Source organism: Cynoglossus semilaevis, chromosome 9 (assembly GCF_000523025.1).
Source record: "Cynoglossus semilaevis isolate Cse_v1.0 chromosome 9, Cse_v1.0, whole genome shotgun sequence".
NCBI classification, from domain to species: Eukaryota; Metazoa; Chordata; class Actinopteri; order Pleuronectiformes; family Cynoglossidae; genus Cynoglossus; species Cynoglossus semilaevis.
Window position 1 is genome coordinate 3902856 of NC_024315.1, and position 14728 is coordinate 3917583.

Sequence of the window (14728 nt, forward strand, 5' to 3'; positions counted from 1 at the left end):
GAGTTAGAAAATTCCCCGCTCTTGTTCCCTGATTTTACAGTATTTGGTTCCTGAAGAGCCTGGAGGGGCTCAAACGCTGTATCGAGGAACCCCCTTATTTCTGATTTACATTTTAGGCCTCAGTCATCGCCGTTCTGCCTCAGATTTAACTGCCTTACACAGATATGTAACAGTTGGTCAAATTGGTCATTTCAGCCACAGCTGTTGAACATGTGGCCTGATCCTGGTACATCAGTGGACGCTTCTCTACTAACAGCTGTTTGTCTGATCCAGAAACTTCCGAAAGCTGTTCAATAATTCAGTACAACTGTTTCATACATAATCTGCCTTCACCAAAAACAAAACACGTCACGTAAAGGAATGTAATCATTGACTAGATCTGTACTGTAAGGTGTGTTAGGATGTGAAGTGACCTTAAGTGGCCCAGTCACAAGTCACAAACCTTCGTGACCCAAGTCAATAGACATTATTCTTAAACTCCTGGGAAACGTGATGCGAGACGACCAAAAAAAATCTGTGATCCACAGTGTTCACTGAATGAAGCTGAAGTGTGGAAGATAAAAGCTCTTGAAACAAGTGCCAGTAAATAGACCACAGAAACCTGAGAGAAGCCTTGACCAGTATTACTCAACTGACTGCATTATTTTTAAAAAGTATAATTCTCACCCAAATATTAACTTCATTTCATCCTCTACATTATTATTATTATTATTATTTTTCAGAATTCATTTTTAATCAACTTCTGGCTGTGATTTAATTGTCAGTGACCTTTTGTTGATAAGTCTGTTCAGATGATTACTGTTCAATTAGGTCTGACAGGGAAGTTTAGTCACAGGTCAAACTAGTCCAACAACCCATGAGTCAGAAACTCAGTCAGGATAAAAATTCATGATTTCATCTAAAATAACAGCCAGCCAGGAGACCGCGGTGGCATCAGACACCCTGGTGGTGTGAATAAACAAATGTCTGGGTTATGGACAGGCACTGCTGACTCAGGCTCCAGAGGAACGGAAAGTAAATATCACTTTGATATCACAAATACCAGAAAGAAAGTTGGAAAACACTTGAGACAAAATGAGATTTCTCAAATTGTGATAAAAAAAAAAAAAATATCTGTAAACAGCACACAGAGTTCTTTGTGACATCCCGCATGGCATAGTAATGGTTAGAGAGAGTGAATGGAAAAAATGGCTTCACTTCACAAACACACACAATAAAATGAAGTATATTAAAAACATGATGATGTTTTATTTGGTGGTTACTTCATCAAATAACATCTGCTCTGCTGTTTCTTCTTCAGGATCAATGATTTAATTTTTGTAAAACCTTCTTATTATTTTTCCCACTCTTCATTATGAAGAGATTGATTTTGCTTCATCCTCAAACAGAGATATTTGACTTTTAAACGTACGATCATCTCGTTTACTCACACCACGAGTTGTCAGATAAACTACAGCCTCAGTTAATTTGTCTCTGACGGTTTTAGACTATAATTTCTGCCCGGCTACGTGTGAAATATGAAAATAACAGGCGCTGGGAGGGTTGTTTTGATAGAGACCACCGACTGAACGCTGTAATTGATGCATGAACCGTGCACTTCGACAGTCGCGCAACATCACGAGGTGACAGTTGTTTTTCAAAATGGGCTCCCATGTGTAAAATAAACATAAAAAACTAAACAAAACAAAACAAAAAATCATTAGATCGTATTTGAGAAGAAAGGCTGGTGGAAAACAAAACAAATACAATTTCATTTAATGTTGGAGTCAAAGTATTGATATAAAATAATTCACAGTATTCTCGACATGAATGCAGAGCTTGGAACGTGAGCATATGGTGTCTTTCATCTGCCAAAAGTGTTGGGGGGGGGGGAGGGGGGTTGGACTCTTTTCCTTTGGCTCATTCAAATGTACAATATCTGGTGTACTTTTTCTTTTCTGTAACCAATGTGGGCTGCGATGCTGCTGCGATGCTGCTGCGATGCTGCTGCGATGCTGCTGCGATGCTGCTGGAAACCCAACGCCAACTAACAGTCAGTGATAGGTGTCTGACAGTCAGAACTGGAGGAGGCAGGAGATCTTCAGCAGTAGTAGCTGACAACTTTATACTTCATTCCTCTCCACTTTTCAGTCTCAAATCATGATCTGGTATCAAAACTTTGAAATAGCCGGGGTTTTTTTTCTTCCCATAATTCACTTCTGCTCTGGAAAAAGTCTATCTCGATGCTGTGGAATTGATTTCAGTGAAAATTGCTGCATGTTTCACAGCAGACAGCTCCAGGTCATACATCATGATCTAGTAGTTGAGAACGCAGTACAGTGTGTACTGACTATCAGTGTACTCACACACACACACACAAATGTACTTCTGTCTCCTGTGTATTCTCTGCTGTGTAAAAACTACACAAGGCCACGTCTGTAAAAGACTCCGGTTCTGGCAGCAGTTTTCCACACTACTACATTCTCTTTTTTTTTTTTTTTTTTAAGTTTTTAGGTCAGTACGTTCAGTGAGTGCTCACCAAGTGTTCCTCAGTGTTCATCTTCCTCACAGCAGGTGATCATTTCTGCCGCAGCTGCTGGGTTTTTATAACGACGGCTCTGTCAGAATTCATCGTCAGACTCTGCCTTTTTTTTTTTGCAAACTTTGTTCCAGCGCAGGCTAAAGACTTAAAACGCATGTCAAACTCAACATCAATTTGAGTGGCTTAACAGAGCTCGGCTTAGAATGTATCAATAACTTCATTTATTTCAATTCTCCATTTATGTCTGTTGAGAAAGCCTTCGTTTGAAGACATCCAGTCACATCCAGAAAATTTTAAATCTGTCCATCCATTCATCCACCCATCCATCCATCCATTCTAATTTTACAAATTTTACGGTACTTGTCGTCAATATTTCATACGCTCGGGGAGCTGAATGTGAACAGCACGCTGTTCCTTCATGTCAGTCATCTGTCTCTCCATACTTCCTTCTTAGTGAAGCAAGAGGTTACACAGAACCCACGTTCTAAATCCCAGGACTGATCTCTGATCTCAGACTCCAGGTCTTGGCGTCCAAAGATATTGAGAATATTGCAGGTTTTTAGTGCAGCTTCAGAAGTCGTTGCTGTTGCTGTTGCTGCTCCCCAGAAATGAAAGTCATGTAAGATAACATCACAAACATTCATCACTCTCTCACCCTCCTNNNNAGAAGTCGTTAAATGGGCGATGACCACCTTCCACGGTAGCTCCTCTCTGACTCACTGTTTTAAAAATTCATCAGGCCTCACTGATGAAATCTAAAAACTGGCCTCCTTCACCTGGCACCTGTAATGAACTGACACTAACTAGGATGTTGCTGCTCCGTTAAGTGACATCCAGTCTAATTTGTGTCTGTTTACTCTTCTGATATCAAACCACCGACACCCGGACGTTGGCGGTGTCTCGCCCCCTAGAGGCTTGAAAGTTTTCCAATGCATTTAGAATGTGAGCACAGATGACTGAGAACAAGAGCCGGATATTTATGGCGGTATATAAGTATCGTAAATGTGTCCTTCCTGCTGTGAATGTAATAAAACATGTGGCCAGAAGGGGACGCCTGAGTTCTGGGGACACAACTCAGTCAGTCAGCGACAGCTTGATGTCCAGATTTAGGACCGTCCTGGTCCAGTTCTGTCCCTTCTCTGGAGTCTCAGCTTCTATTGTGTTCCCTTTAACTTCCAAGTTCAGATTTTTTTTTTTTTCTTTCCTCTAATGGAACATCTGCTCATCCTTGAAAGACTAACTTTATCTAATTAATGATTTTAAGACTGGCTCCCTCTCCTGGCTCTTAGTATCGACTTTCCTGTTCCACACCAAAAGTTTCCTTTGCTGTTTGTTTGTGGGCTCTCTGACAAATAACCACTCTCTCTCTCTCTCTGTCTCTCTCTCTCTCTTCACTCACTTCACTCTCTTTGTTTCCTTGACCATCAAACGGACTGATGGAAGTCTCCCACTTATCTTCTTACTGCTGAAGGCCTCCTTACAGTCACTGATTGTTGACGTCATGACACCTACAGGTTGGCGTAACAACTACAGGTCTCACGGAGCCTTGACTGTCGTTTCTGGTTTTCTTAAAAAGTCACTTCTTTCTTTTTTGTTATTTATTACATTTTTGGAAAGTGTCGCCCGAACAGATGGAGGATATTTACAAAGAAACTTCATTTAAATACATCGTTCGCAATTTAATTTTCTGATTTCTCACCAAAGAGACTTGGAACTGGCAGTGGTTCTCAACTCCAAAAAGTACTATTTTTCATTTGGCAATAAAATGTTCCTAAGCTAAGTACTGAACAGATACATAATCCTACATAACAGACAGCAACACAGAGACGATAACAGTCAGAAGTGAAGTTGACCTGTGGTCTTCATCAACGGCTTCATCATTAGTCAAACAGAGAGCAGTAAAAAGTCTGTTCTGGTTCTGTTGAACCAAAACAGGTGAAAACCAAACGGACGAATCATCATTGTTTGATGCAGTCTGTTATTGTCGCCCCCTGCTGTTGTTCTCTCTAGACCTTATCTATTTTGCTCGCCGTTGCATGCTGGGACAGTTTCAGGGTGGTGGATACCAGCCGACTCAATAAACTCGTCCGTCTGGCCGGCGACCTTGTAGGGCGTAAATTAGACTCTGACAGCGGCGTCAGAGAGAAGAATGTTGTCAAAGCTGCGGTCTGTCCTGGCAGTGATTCATGTCCACTCCTGGAGACACTGGTCAGACACAGAAGCACCTCCAGTGACGGACGTCCACAGGAAACAGTCTCAGACTCTTTAGCTCCTCCTTCTGGGTCTTATCAATACTGCATCATGCAGAGTCAACCTGCCTCAACTGTAAACTGAATATAAAATATGTCAAACTTTTTTTGAGAAAATATTTCCTGTCCTCTTCCACTTCAGTATATTTCTATCAATAATTGAGTTTGAGTTTCACACAAATTTGAAAAGAAAAAAAAATTTAAGTCAATTTTTCACAGTGTGAGTTTTTGCAACCCACAGAGACTGCCACAGGGGGCGCTACTACATGTGGTTCCTCTGGGGCTTGAACCCAGGACCTTCTTCTACACCACGGAACCAACAAATAATTTCATATTTCTTGTACGTCAGGTAAATCTACCTTCAAAAATACCTGTAATTTCAAATATCCTCCTGGAAATTTTTGTAAATTTTTTTTTTGCGCTGCTTTCCCACTGACTGTGAGCCATTATGGCCTCAGGGTTCCAGTGAAGTAAATTAAAGTTGCACTGCAAAAACTGAGAGACGTTCAGGCAGGAACTGACACAAATATTGGTTGAGCAACGGTTGGATGTTGTTTTGAACATTGGCAGCTGTGGCCGATGGCAACGAGTATTGACGCAAAACCATTGGCTTCAGCGTCAGTGACAGCTTAAATTTACTGTCAATGATTAGTTGATCTGTGTGTGTGTGTGCGTGTGTGTGCACACGTGCTCCTGCACGTCGTTATCTTTTCTACGTCTCTGCGTTTTTCATGCATGTATAAACAATGACACTCGATCTCTAATCCTTCAAGTAGTCGATGTGCGTTGATTAGGTTCAGTGGATTTTTTTTTTCCTCCCAGGACACCACACGACGTGCGTGTCATTTTCTTTACCACCACCGGTGTAGCTCTTTCTGACAGGAAACATGAAACTGTTATCAGCGAGGAATCAGCTGATGAAGCCACAAAGAAAAGATTGAAGCTCCGCTAATGATCAGAGAAGATGGAGGAATAGTTTCCGACAGATTCACGTGTGAATCCAGAACGTAAATCATTGACAAGTCATGAATGTTTCAGCACGGTGGCTGCAGTTCAAACCAAATGTCTGAGCCAGAAGCGAGAATGCCCCCCCCCCCGCCCCCCCAACATGCAAAGATAAAAGAGAAGATGAAAAGTAACACCTCGCATGTAGCAGTGACATTTTGATGGGCGACTGTTACTACACGGGAGAAGCTGTCAGCTAATGCACAGCATCTCGAAAAAGACTGTAAATCAGTGGTGGAACAATACGCGTCGGAGCGACGTTATCAACGCCTGCGTTTTCATTCCTCGACCCCCGGCTTACAAACAGATTATCAGACAGGTGGTGCCAGTGAGGTGGCTGTAGTATATCATCGGAAAGTATTACGTAACGTTACTGCATCTTGAATTTAAACTGGTGTCTTTGAAATTTAAAAAAGTTTAAAAACTGGAACTTCCTTTTTACTACTAGAGATCAAAAAGCCTCGAAGGAGAAAAGCTCCAGTAAACAAATATTGACATTTTGAAGACGATTGATGGATTAACTGTACGGGGGATTCTCAGTTTACGACATCCTCCACCTACGGCGATTCGTGGTTATGTCAACTTGTCCCAATCATTTTTAATGAAAGTCTTGTTCAATCATTTCGATGCAGGGTGCTAAAACAAATGTCACACAGGAAGCAGTGGACGAGCGGCGGTACTACACGCAGACAAGAGCTACGTTTATATTTGACAGTTGTACGTCGTACATTGAAATTTTGCTTCATTCGCTTTCTTTCATTTGTGTTGTTTATTTGGTACATTTTTAGCCCTTCATTATGGTCATGGTCATTATGATGTTAGCGTAGTTGAGTAACACATGAGATCGAAAATTTCAGGGGCCACCTGACGAGGGTAACATGTTCAAATGTTCATTTCTTTTCTTCACGTTTCTCTGTAATGTTGTTGGAGGTGTACAGCTCTGTAGAGGAGTGAGCCGTTACCTGTAGTGGTGTTACAGTATCTTTGGTCCAGTGAAAGTACGAGTAACTGATCCTCTTATTTCACACTGGTTCATGTTGAAGGAAGAAGGAAATGAGTTTCGCTCCGTGTTGTTTGTTCAGCCGGGTTAAACAATCCCCCCGTGATTGCCGCCCGGTCTTCATCCGCCGAGACACGTCGACGCAGCCATGCATTGTTAGCAGTAGCAGTTGGCACCGGTGCGACGTTTTCTACTCCATCAGCGATGTTTCAAGGCTATTAAACATTGTTTTGGGCACAGGGAGAGCAGGAGAGGTGCAATTTGTTCATCATTGTGGTTGAGACTGGAGCAGCTGAGAGGGAAGGTGGAAAATGAAAGACGGAAAGCTGAGAGGGAAGGTGGAAAATGAAAGTCGGAAGAAGGTTGACTGTTAGATGAAACCAAACTCATCTTTATCATCTTGTTGATGTGAACTCTTTCTGAGCTGCTGGTTTGGTTTCGTCCCGATCGCAGCATTTAATTCCATGTTCCATGTTGCATCAGTTTGATGGAGTGAATCTGTCCCGCAGCCCGACCTCGGCTCCATTTTACTGCAGCTCTACCTGCTCTGCTGCGGTTCTCTGTGTGAGCAATCAATTGTGTTTGGCACAGTGTGTACGGGATCTTTTTGTATTCTCTAATGACAGGCACTCTGGGGTATAATAGGCTGGAATTGAAGCAGACTTTTTTTTGTTCTCCATCCCAGAAAAAGGTGTTAATTAGAAATATCAAGCAAAGCAACATTTCACACTCTCTGCAGAGCTGGTGTAAAGTCTGATGATCGTTGTGAGGATTTTGAACGTAATCATTTACAATGATAACAGTTGAAGGAAATAAAACAGGAACAACATTTTGTTGCTATTGTTTTAAAATCAGGGGGATCTTTCTGTGACCCTGATGTCTTTCATTCTTTTTTCCTTGTTCAGACCAATCAACATCGAAGGAAAGATCCTAAAAAAATAATCTCTTGATTAGATGAGATTCAAGTGAGTCAAAAATATCTGAGACAATTTGAGAGATGTTTTTTTCCAAATTTCTCTTCCTCGTTGACACTTTTTGAACAATTCTACAAGCAGTGTCTCCATCAGAGAATTTCTTTATTGTAAAATATGTAGAATTTTATGTTTGACTTTTGTGTCTCCTCTAAGAACTGGAATTGAGTTTGTCTCAGGTTTTAACTTTTGGAGATAATAAAAAAAAAAGAAATTGAAGTTGGATCAATGAACATGGTAAAATTTCAAAATTGTTTAAGTTCTGTTCGACCTTGTAGTTTCATCAATTTCACATCTTGTAATTTTTCAGTTGAAACACATGGAAATTCTTTCCCGACCATAGAACAGCTCAGCACTAATGTAATGAAGCTTTAGGTTCTGTTGTTTTCATCACAGAAATCACTGGTGAATTCACTCAGCTGCACTTTCCTTATGAGTTGTTGATCATATGGAGCCTGTTTACCATGAGGACGGTGTTGTTGTTGTTGTTTTTGTTTTCTGTGTCCAATTATCGGCTAATGCTTTAAGTTATACTCTCCATCGGAGGCAGCAGTGAGAGGTCGTGTGTATGCATTAGTCTATGGTACTTTTCCATCACCTTGATTACTGCAGTGTTTACAATCCAGCAGATGACATGTCCGACACGCTCAGTCATCGACTGTCGGGTGGAAATGTTATTCTCTGGTGATGAAGAGTGAGGATGAAGGTGAGCGAAGAGAAGACAAGGACATGAGGAGGTCTGAACCTGGGTTTACTGAGCTGAGTCAGGTGGGAGTAAAGGAAAGGAATGAAAAACAGGGGGAAAAAAGAGAGAATTCATTAATGGATGATCAACGTTACATGTCACTGCACGTGGAGAGTGAGACGCCTGAGGCTTTAGGAGGGCAACAACATCAAGACGGCGAGATCAGAGCAGGAGGATCAAGACCCAGGGGGAAAAAATAAGGAGTTAGAGAAGAGATGGAGGCAACGAAAGAAGGGAGGAGGCAAGGAGGCGAGGAAGGAAGGAAGGGGTGACTGGTGGGAGATCAATAATGGACAGGCAATGGAGTGTGAAGAAATGGAGGCAAAGGCTGAGATCCAAGAAGAAAGCAAAGCAGTTTGAGCTAATGGATCCAAGAAGAAAGCAAAGCAGTTTGAGAATAAAACTAATGACAAAATGAGCGTTAAAGATAGAGATAGAGGGTAATTTGATGTTGATTTTTTTGGTGGGAAAAAAACGAGAAAGAAGAATTGGACAAAAGAAGTGAAGAATATAGCTGGAGTGAGTAGCACAGGTGCTAAGAATTGCAACAAAAGCCAAGAGTTGGAAATAGAAAACAGGAATAAAATGTTAGTCTTAGGAGATAGACGGAGGAGACGACGATGAGTGGAGAAAAAGATGGAGGTCAGAATGTAATTGAAAGACGTGAAGGAGGAGAGGAGAAATTGAGGGTTTGGTTGACAGAAGGCTTTGAGTGAAAGCATCTCTGTGGTACGTAACCACAGTCCCTGTGACAGAGAGACACCGAGAGAGAGGGAGAGAGAGAGGTGGCAGATATTATAGTCTGTGTGATGAAAGGAAATGAGAAGAGTCAAATCTGGAAACAGTGGAGAAGTGAGAGGGTGAGGCAGCCAACGAGGGGGAGGGAGGTCCCTGGTACTTTCTGCTGGTATGTCTCTAGTCACACTACTGTGACTGTCTGTGTTAATCATGATTAATCCTGAGATGATTCATCTGATTAAAAATTTCAATATTTTGATAATAGTTTGGGAGTTGATAATTGAGGTTGAAGGATGATGTCATGTTTGACGTGAGAGTAATACTTGCAGTACTTCAGGGAATATAAGAAGCCACACCCACTTTCATTTCTAATAAAATCACATTGTGTTTTTTGACACCACATGGGACAAAGTTCTGCCCTAGAAAATGAGTCAAGAACAACTTTAAAAACTGTCAAATCAGGGCTGTAAAAGAAAGAGAGAAAAAAAGAAAAAAAAACCTGTCGTCATTTTCCTTCTCTTCGTCCTGGGAGAGAAAAACAAACTTCTCCCTGATTTCCCTCCTACTGCAGCAGTCCAGTTTGGCTTCACGGGGACACGGGCTGGTATTAAACAGTAAACAACATATACCTCCGTGTTTACCTCCGAGGGTAAAATGAACTTTCATTTCTCAGGGTCATCAGCGCCGCTGCTCTGTGGCCGTCAGCAGTAACGGCAGCAGCGGTCCCGGGTGTGAATGAGAGTAGTGGCTCTGTGTGTGTGAGGGGATATGCAAACGCAGCGATGTTTTTCCTTGACTTACCATGCATATTGATGAAGCTAACGATGGAGGACAGAGGGAGGCTAATTCTGCTGTAGCTGCATCGACCGGCTGATACGCCTCGACGTTTCTGTATCTAACACTAAATGGTCGCAGTTGATGTGTTTCCTGCTCACCTGAGTCATTAGTCTCTGTTTTTCTGGGCTCCTTTGTCACAGCGTGAGCAACTTAAAAAAACCCATGTCGCAGCGTGAGCAACTTAAAAAAAAACTAAAAAACAATGTCTTATCCAAGATTTAAAAAAAAAAAAACATTTTTGGGACCTACTTTACTGTGGACAAATGCCCATTTGTATACTTTTTACCCTGGACCTCTTCCAGAGATCTTTGTCTCCATTAATCACCCACAGCGAGCTTTATCTCTGCGGGAGAGAGGACCCGATTCATCACAGCGACAAAAATAAACTTCTATACATCATCTGTTGTGCTTCTGCTCCGAGGGTCGAAGGTGCCGAGGTTTGGAGCAGTACTCCCAGATATAATAGTAAGGAGCCGGGGTACTTCCTGGACCGGCCACTAGTCTAGAAGGATGGTATATTTAAAACGTATAGTTTAAGGTTAACTAGTCTTGTTAACCTAACACTTGTTCGTGTCCTGTCGAAGTAGTGACGCACTGATACCAACAGCAGTATCTGCAGTTCAGTGTCTCACTGCCGTCACGGCCGGTTTCTTTAAGTATTTCAACGATGTCAGCAGTTTGAAGGTGTTTAACTGTCAAGGACAAAGACTGGAAAAACACTTCACTGCTGAAGACCTGCCTCAGGTCTAAAAAATATCAGTTTAACGACACCGTGAACAGATGTTTGGATTATTAAAAACATGGACGAGTTGCTGCTTTAAAGGCCGGAGACGGTGACTGCAGTTAAAATAGAAGACGTAGAAGCTCTGCTCACTTTCTGTTCTTCTGGCTGTGCAAGAATTTTTCTTTTTTTTTTTAAATTATTTTCACATTATACCAAGGTTAAAGTCAGTCGAAGCGGTAATTTTAAATAAATGTTTCAAGTAAAATCCATTAGTGAGTCAGTGAAACTAAAATAAACAGAATCACATCATTACATGAAGAACAGAGAGAAGGGTGGAAATATTGTAAATCAAAATGCTACCAACATTTCAGCAGCTCTGCCCTGGACTGAGGGGCTGGTAAATTGAGATGGACTGAGTTATTACTGCAGACAAAACCAGCTGGTGGCAGCAGGAAGAGGAGGAGGAGGAGGAGGAGGAGGAGGATGGAGAGACAGTGGTTGTGGATGATGTCAAGGAGAAGCAATACAGCTGGAGTAGTAATGAAGGAGGAGGGAGGACATGGGTGAAACAAAAAGGGTGAGGAAGAGACACAGAAATGGACCTTGTCTTCATTAACAGTGTGTCGTCTTCCACAAGGACGTTTCTTTACTGAGAGATTTAGTTGTGTTCAGGTGTTTAAAAAAAAAAAAAACTGCATCATAACAGAACAGATCTTAAAAATATTCTTATAATATTCTGTAAAACTCTGCTGAGATCAGCTGCGATCCCATTGGTTGCCTGAATATTCATAACAAAAGCCAGATGCCTGGGTTTCTGCCAAATGTCTTTCCCTGTTGAGAACAATTAAAACTTTGTGAATGTTTCGCGCTCGCTGCAGTGTCGTTACAGAAGCCTGTCAGCGATGATGCCAGCGGCTGGGCCAGACCCTGACAGATGGGTCAGTGTGTTGGGGGAGAAACAGAGGGAACAACAGGAGCAGTTGGACAATGAGCACTGAATAACGCTGTATTTTATAACGACGCAACAAAACAGGGCAGAATGTTCCACATGTGGCGGCCGTTGGCCAACAGGGGGATGAGTTCGTAAGACAAAAAAACTGCAGCGATGAAATGACAACGGCACAGAATTTAGTCGGAGCAAGATTGGACTGAGCAGAATAAATCATGTCAAGTAGACAAGTAGTCCGATATTAGCATAATTGGTTAGCATAATAGTGGGTTTTTTTCTTTCATAATGAAAACCGGATAACGCAATGTTTGGGTTTCGCCCAGATGATGTGACATAAATATGGCATTTAAAGTGAAAGGGAAAGTGAATTATTGTCATTGTGACTCAGCCCACAATCAAATGTATCCTCTGCCTTTAAGCCAAACGGCTGTGTGTATCGGAATTGGAAAATTAAGTCTTTGGACAATATTGGCAAAAATCAAACAGTAAATCCAACATATACGTAGACTTTAAAGAAAAATCAAACAGTAAATCCAACATATACACGTACTTTAAAGAACGGTAAAAGAAGATCTTTTAGTTATTTTTTTTTTTTGTTTGAACGTAAACTAAGTTTCCATTCAGTTTCTCCTCGGGCTAAAGGCGTCGTCTTGGTGACTCTGTTTGCAGAAAGTCGTAAAGACATATCGGCAAAATAATAACCTGCCGGTGAGTCAGCGCTGAGCTCCGGGAGCCATATTTAGAGACTGAACGACACAAGGAATCCTGCGTTTGGATGAAATATTAAAGCAGCAGAGACGGGAAGAGATGTGGCCTTGTTTTCATTCCTGTTCCTCTGTCTCCCACTTTTTCTCCTCTCATTCCCTCACTGCAACGCTCTCCTTCATTCAATCTGCTGCAGAGGAGGAGGGGTCGGAGGGGGGGGCAGTGGGGGATGAAGTGAAGGAATGTAAAGAGCAGGGGAGAGTGTGAGGGAATCGGAGTGAAGGATCTGCCCGTGGTTCTTGTCAGCTTCAATGTTTGATGTTTAAAAGTCGTTAAATGAGGGCGAATCGGCCGCGATTCATGTCGGACTGTGGACTGGATTCCCAGTATTCCCGCACTGGGAATAATGCTGCATTTAGGCTTCGCAATCATGTTAACACATGAAAGAAGAGTCGAACCCATGCCATTCTCTGACACACTGTGTAAGTGTGTAAGGTGTAACGTTGTTGTGTTGTTGTTGTTGTTGTTGTTGTTTAAACCGCAGTACGTTCTGTTCTGACAGAGACGTTGGAAAAGTTTCAACACATTTCACACCTGGCAGCAGGAACACATTTGTTTCCCTGAAACGTTCACATGAGTGAACACACACACACACACTCACAAACACACACTTGTCTGTCAGTTCTTCTCGTCTGAGCAGAGAACGTCCCTGAATTACCTTAGAAAAAATGTCTGTTTTTTTTAAACGTTGCAGCAAAACCCACTAAAAAGAGGCAGCGGTGGATTAGTGGTTAAGGAAGCGGACCTGGGGCCAGGAAGGCTTCAGGTTCGAACACATACACACACGCACACACAAACATGTGTGTGGCGGCGGCGGCGGCGCTGCTGCTGCCTATGGGAGCAGCGTCTGAACAGCGTTATTCAGTTTTGCCAACGTAACCCTGTCTAATCCGGTTAGGCGTGTCGAGGCAGCGACGGGTCTGTTGTAGCAAACAGTGGAGCAGAGACCCCGCGACAACAAGGATTAGACGCTGCGAACAATTTGTGGGATTATGGGTGGTCCTAAAACTAGAAAGCCCCCGGAGATGATTACATATAGCCAACAGAGCTGTGGGATTTTTTTATTTTATTTTATTCAATAGAATTTTGAGCTGATGAGATGAAATAACATCAGTGTTTGTCATTTACAATACTACAGTTTCCTGGGGTCATAAGGTCAAACATTGTCTGATATCAAAATTAAGTCTAAGTCAACACTACGGTGTCATTTTTGAAGTTATTGAAGTTATTGCTGCACCTACTACTTCATTATGTACTCCATGAGTGTGTACGTGACCGGTAAAGTTTCCAATTCAATCCTTTAAAAAGTCAATATTTCTTCCCGGAGGCCCATTTCAGCGCAAAACTCTCAATTTAAAACCTTTTACTTCAGTTTAAACGGAGCTGCAGAAACAGAGCGAGATCCATGCAAACGAGGCAGCGCTCCAGTCGCTGTGTTGCTATTTTGGTTGGAGCCGGGCCTTTTAATGGCGTGTCACAGGAGACTGGCTGGGAGAAAAATGATTTATCACCTCTGCCTCTGCCATAAATCCCTGCGTCTCATAAAACAGCGTGCCAATATTAGCAGGGAAAAGAGCAAAAACACATATGCAGGGATATGTCACCGCCGTAATAACTGCAGAAATGACAGCAGAGAAATCTAGTTGACGTTCACGGTTTAGGAGAATGTGAATTCAGGCTAATCAGAAAATATGGTATCCATTAGTGATGTCTGATATTAACCTTTTGCTGATACCGATACAGGGGGCATTAGTGACCTGGTTGTTAACTAAGGTGATGGGTTAAATCAGTGTTTCTCAATTATTTCCTGCCATGCTCCCCCTAGGGGACAGGAGATATTGACTGATCAGTTGCGTTGCTGGCACCAGCGTTCTGTGTACAAACCACTGTTTGCGTTGCTGGCACCAACGTTCTGCAAACAATCACTTGATTATTAAAATAGATTCATAAAATGAGCTGCAATGCTGCCATCTAGTGATTATCACTTTCATATGCAGCCTTTTTTCTCCAAATCTATTTTCAGGGCACACATCATTTGACGATACCCAGGCATTGTCTTATCAGGTAATGCTTATTGGAGGAATAAACAATAAGAGTTTTTACAGATATTACATAGTTATGCTAACATCGGGCCGATAAAATCAATCGTCCGATATTATCGTACATCCTATTGACTAAATCTGGTTATATTGATGACCACGTGACCAACATGGTTGACAGTGTA

General features: G+C 42.0%; 1 protein-coding gene and 1 long non-coding RNA gene across 2 annotated transcripts in view; one reads left to right on the plus strand and one right to left on the minus strand.

Moving 5' to 3' along the window:
• The window catches only part of LOC103383432 (uncharacterized), an 83110-nt gene that overhangs the window by 30795 nt on the left and 37587 nt on the right, over positions 1 to 14728 (plus strand). The gene's annotated exons all lie outside the window — the stretch shown is intronic.
• LOC103383431 (protein phosphatase 1 regulatory subunit 29-like) overlaps positions 1 to 14728 on the minus strand; it is a 150422-nt gene that overhangs the window by 30734 nt on the left and 104960 nt on the right. The window lies entirely within an intron of this gene.